The sequence below is a fragment of the Henckelia pumila genome, chromosome 2 (genome assembly GCF_033568475.1).
Source record: "Henckelia pumila isolate YLH828 chromosome 2, ASM3356847v2, whole genome shotgun sequence".
NCBI classification, from domain to species: Eukaryota; Viridiplantae; Streptophyta; class Magnoliopsida; order Lamiales; family Gesneriaceae; genus Henckelia; species Henckelia pumila.
In genome coordinates, this window is record NC_133121.1 from 44,931,892 (window position 1) to 44,937,668 (window position 5,777).

General features: G+C 33.2%; 1 long non-coding RNA gene across 7 annotated transcripts; it reads right to left on the reverse strand.

Moving 5' to 3' along the window:
* Nucleotides 1-655: 655 nt before the first annotated feature.
* LOC140881398 (uncharacterized) lies at nucleotides 656-5,385 on the reverse strand. Of its 7 annotated transcripts, XR_012149938.1 has the most exons (6): nucleotides 5,032-5,385; nucleotides 4,610-4,676; nucleotides 4,007-4,092; nucleotides 3,773-3,843; nucleotides 1,171-2,979; nucleotides 657-874 (listed from the first exon to the last, which is right to left on the reverse strand). It is a non-coding gene; the product is annotated as an uncharacterized lncRNA (long non-coding RNA). The 7 variants fall into 7 exon arrangements; XR_012149937.1 differs by having other exon boundaries at nucleotides 656-874; nucleotides 3,773-4,092; XR_012149939.1 differs by having other exon boundaries at nucleotides 656-874; nucleotides 1,171-2,027; nucleotides 2,931-4,092.
* Nucleotides 5,386-5,777: the final 392 nt, after the last annotated feature.

Below are 5,777 nucleotides of genomic sequence, written 5' to 3' on the forward strand. Positions count from 1 at the left end.
GGACAAGTGTGTGGTTGCATGCGATTGGATGGACACGTGGCGGAGATCAGATGCTTCGATGGATGATTGAACGGTCCTACGGGGATTGAACGCTTTGATGGAGTGATCGGACTGTCTATCCCTGTCTATAAATATAGGATCCGAGGCTCATTCCAACTCGCACATTCCTCTCTTCTCTCTCTCGTTTCTTGGCCTTTCTATTCAGATATATGGACTTTTAGGCGTCCTATTGGGAATTCAAAAGTAGCGGAGCGATCGTGGCATCGTAGTAGAGCTGTGCCTAAGTTTTGAGGTAGTCGCCATCAGCGAGCTGACAACGGACGTAGATATAGCTATGGTCTCCTTAAATTATTTAGGAGTATGCAATACACTACAAGAAAAATGGCTAAATACAATGCTTTTTCCGCGTTGTTAATTTCCCCGAAAAAGCGTTGTCATAGCCAGTGTTGTAAAAGACCACGCTCAAAGACAACGCGGAAAATGCGTTGTCGTTTCTGGAAAAGACAACGCTTTTAAGTGTCGTTGTATCTGGAAAAGAGAACGCTTCCAAAAAGCGTTGTCATTTTTTGGTAAAGACAACGCTTTAAAAGCGTTGTCTTTGTTCAAATAAAAAAAAAATAATATTTAATTCACAAATTTTCAATTTTATAAATCACTCAAAATTCAAAAATTTGTAGAATAAAATTTAATATAGAGTCTTCCAATATTATAAATCATTCAAATAAAAAAATAATTGAATTCTAAATTAATGAACACTAGGAAAAACTATGAATTAATCTCGAAAAACTTTGATTCCTTCCTTCAGCACATGTTAGCATCCCAAACTTTCATAAAAGCCGCAACAATCTCTTTTTCTTTAATTTGTATCTCCATACTGTAAATTATTAAAAATAAAAACAAACATAAAACAAATATAAATAGATTACAATGAAAAGTAAAAGAAAACACATTTATCAGTAAAAGAACATGAACTACGAATGACGAAACTATCACTAAGCGATTGGAATTATCAAATGAACTACGAATTACAAAGTTATCACTAAGCGATTTGAATTATCAAGTTGTGATCCATTTAATTAATGAATGCGGAAATAGCTTCTTTTCAGATACTAGATTTAACAATAATGACTTTGTTACTCAATTATTTAATGAGTGATAAAGTTTGTATACCTCCAGTAATAGCCATCAAGGTTCCTCCAGTTAGTGCAGCAACACCGATGATACCTCCACGTTTCCATGCAATTAGCCCACGAGCTTTCTGGTGATCATGTTTATAATTCGGATTCCTCCTCTTTCGGAGCAAAAAAGAATTTTAATTTCTAAGCAAGAAGCACCACATGCATATTTAAGACTTGAGGGAATAAATAATTGCATGACAAAAAAATGAAAGTGAGCTGGCATAAAACATAAATCACAAGAAAAGAGAAACTTCAACCTATAGGCATGTTCTAATGATGATATTTCAAATATGTTCCAAGCAAATGAGCCTTAAGAAACCCTATAAGCATATCATGACCAGCAATCATTTTTCACAAAAATTCAATATACAAAAACCACACAATAAACACTTCATTGGCACAAAAATGAAACAGAAAAAGATCATTTGACGATCAAGGCCGTAATATTACCAATCAAATATGCACCAAGAATCATGTCGAAAGAAACATATATCATACACAAATATCATCTCCCTCAAATTTACTGCATGTATGTATCTCCATAACATGCACAAAACCGTTAAAGTTGGTTCGAGAAGTCAAATATTGCAATGAATAGTAGTTCTGCCAACCTATTCTGTGTTCAAATTGAGTAGACACCAACATGGGTAATAAGAAACGAGCAGGGGAACATTAGACAAAATAGACATTAATAAATTTTGATAAATATAGATCATATATATGTCTCAATGTATGAATCTTTCACCTAGCTTTCCTTTTTTTATTTTGGGTTTGATTCCAGGTACTTGTATCGCAAAGATCAGAAAACATCAGTAAGGAATGCGGTTATCATGACAGAAAATAGAATCCCTGTACAAACAAAAAAAGTTAAAATTCAGTACTTGGGATTGTTTATTTTGGCTCTTGAACAATGATATATAATAACATGCACAAAATATGAAGCTGATCTCCAGACCTAGTACAACATGATAAAGTCCCCTGCAAAGTACAACCAGAAAATGAATTCAAGGAAAAATGGATGCAAATAGGGTACTTTATATTTTAAGAAAAAATCTATGAATTTGAATCTACATTATAAAAGGTCAATTATTAGATATAGAATTTTGACAGAAGGTGCAAGCTATATCCAATATCATTTGCAGGTGCTTTTAATTTTATTATTTTTTGTGGCAATTGAGCAGTTGCAAATGCACTGTTCATATAAATCATAATTTGAAATATACAAACGTTTTGTATCCAGGTATGGACCCGATGAGGGGGCAAAACTTGATTATTATTATTATTATGTTTTTTTTTTCAAAAACATCTGGTTTTTTTTTTTCCATTGACCCCTTTTGGGTATGCCCTTTCGGCAGGATTTCAAGAACCATTTAAATTGTAGGTCATATTTTTTCAAATGATAATGGTAATCTTCATCATCAAGATAAATATTCTATACCATCAAGGTTAACATGATTCAAACCAATTTAGGCCACTAGAAATTTTATACAAGGCTAAAAATTAAGAACGAAGATTAACCAAGCTTCAATTCAGACACTCGAAAACAAATGAAAAAGTTCACTAGCGTGATTAAACAAAATCGACATTATTAAACACAATTTTTCCGTGAACATTTCCGAGAAACAAATCCATGCCAGCAATAAAACACATAAATTTTCATAAATCTCGAGCACATTAAAATAAACTTAAAATACATAAGATAAAGTTACCAAATTAATAATAAAATAAATACGTTCAATTAACTTTAATAACCTTTGTCTTGTATGTTTGCTACTTGCGCCTTTGCATGCATACAACTTGTCTGTGCATATTGTTTAGTGTAATAGTTAGAAGACTTTCATTTATATCCTAAAGCATAACACGATCCAACAATCACTTCAAATGAAGAATTTCCAGAAATTTAATCAAACTTAGTACATAAAAACTTGTATACAATGAGAGAGTGCAGAACTTATCAAATCAAAGAATCAAATATTTGAAGTTCAACGTGTGATTAGATTGAAAAAAAGCTTTTCAAAAAATTCTTTTATGCTAAAATATTAAGTTTTTTTTAAGTGCTTAAGAACAAGAAATTACAGATTTTATAAGAGCACAAATTAGACATAAATGTGTATCTACTTCAGCCTATATAAAAAAATTAAATTGTTTTCTAACTACATCGTTCAATTATTGAAATGATTCGAATGTACCACATATCCAAACCCATTTTAAAATTTATTTCAACAAGGAATTAAACAAAAATAGTGTATTCCAGTTTTCATTAAAATCTATAGATTTTCGAAGCTGTTTCTTTCTTTAAACGGGAGTATGACAATTAAGAAGCATAAACTTACATTATCACATTCCATGCCTTAAGCTTTTATGTCATGCCTAAGAAAATTTCGTTACCATCCCCACCATATATTTGTCAATACCCTTTAGCTTTTGTGTCATACATGTAGCATCAAATAAACTTCAATTGAATGTTTAGTAGATCGAACTTTGAGCTTTAAGCCATTGAATACAAGTCAAACAGAGAATGAATGAAATGACACAAACCCAAGAGAAGCTACAGGTTCATCAGAAACTAGTGAAAAAAGATACAGGAAAAATACCTCTGCCTATTAAATGAACTAAACCTCCTTTCTCCAAGCTTCATATTGTTCCATCTTCGAAACAGCAAACACTAGAATTCATAAATTAATAAAAGAATCATTTCCATCCATCAAAACTAAAAAGACCCATTTTCCCAAAACCAGCAACCAAGGTTTATCTTTCAACAACTACAAAAACAAATAATTTAGAAAGTTACCCTTGAATCATAACAACTGCACACAATAATAAAGTACCGAGTAAAGGCGGCACTTCGAGCCCATGAAGCATACAGTAGTTGGGGGCCCTGCCGCCACCACTGCTTCCATTTCTGCTCGATTGCCTGCCGGAAAATTAAAGGAAAGTGGATATTTTTCCAAGACAAATGGCGCAGAACAACGACTTCATAGATCTATCCTCAAGGCTAGTGAGCGTGAAATCTACTAGAGTCGCAGGATTGGAATTAAATTTGAGGACCTGGTGCATCAAGTGATCTTGCTTGTGGTCCATATTCATTCTCAGTGTTCAATTCACTGTTTAGCACTACATAATCAATTACTCAAAAACCCGACAATGAAATTAGTATATATTATAATCAGTAAAATCAAATTCACCCATGATTTGACATTCACACTTGGGAGAGTATAATGGGGCACCCTGCTATTCATACAGATTTTCACTCTTTCCTCAAATTCACAATTTTTTCAGTAAACCCTTTCATAGCCATCTCTCACATCGAGATAAATCAACTTAATATCAAAAACTAACATTCAACAATTAATTTTGGCAAGAACACAAATAACTATAAATTAAGCTACATAAATTAATAGCAAAACGTTAAAAATATGGGGAACAATAACCTTCAATGGCTCATTGTCTGTCCGAAAGATAATCCTTGGTACATATTTGAGCCAAACTTGAAATTCACTGCACAAAACACAGCAAGAGGAAAACAAAAGCCTAAAAAAAATAACACTATGAGTCTAAAGATAAAATATTTAGCAATATATTAGCAAATTTTGCTTGATGCAAGAACATGGTGATTGTGGACAAAAGCTATCTATAAACTAAAATCCCAGAAAAAAACATCAGCAAGAATTTAAATTGTGAAGTCCAATCCTCAAGAAAGCTTTATAACAAACAACGTATCTTCAGAATTAGAAATTATAACCAAGATAATGAAATCTTAGAAGATATCGAGCGGATTCCCTAAGATGTAAGAGCTAAACTAAAATTGAAAATTTTTCACAAATCTTCTGTGAGGAAACAGATGCAAGAATACCTTTTGTGAGGAAAGCTATGGCAGTCGGCACGACTCGGCCATCGACGACAGGCAGAATTTAATTTGTGACTTGTTAGAAGCGGGAAGGAGCCTAGGCGATGGTCGGCGACGGCAAAGGGACGGCAAAACGATGACGTCTGGAAAAAGGGTTCGACGGAGCGTGATTAAAAATTAGGGAAATAGGTATTGGAAGAAATCCCTCGACGAGAGGATTCTAAATCTATGCTCAAATCAGCTTTTCCAGCAACGAGGCGGCATAGATCGGGGTTTGAAATTTAGAAATGGTGAAGGGAGAAATAAGATAGATCGGCCGAGAGAGAGAGAATTCGAGGAGAGGGAAATATATTGTATGCATGTATTTTATTTTGGGGCCAGAATTTTAAAAAAAAATCATCGATGACACTTTTTAAAAAGCGTTTAGATAGTAAAAAAAACGCTCAACAACGCTTATATACAACACTTTTTTGCAAAAGCGTTGTCTTTTATAAATTAAAAATATATATAGACAACGTTTTTCACTGAAAGAATTGTCTATAAAAAAATACAATGCTTTTTACAAAAAGCGTTGTCTTTTAAGTGTTGTGTATGAGCTTTTTTCTTGTAGTGATAGCTTAGTTAAGACTTTTAGAGCTTAATTAATGATACATAAGTAATTTGCATTGTAGAGCTGATAGTAGACTTGGAACCTATAGTGGGACTGCTAGGACTACCTATAGTAAGGTACGTAAGTACTGACCGAGATAGCC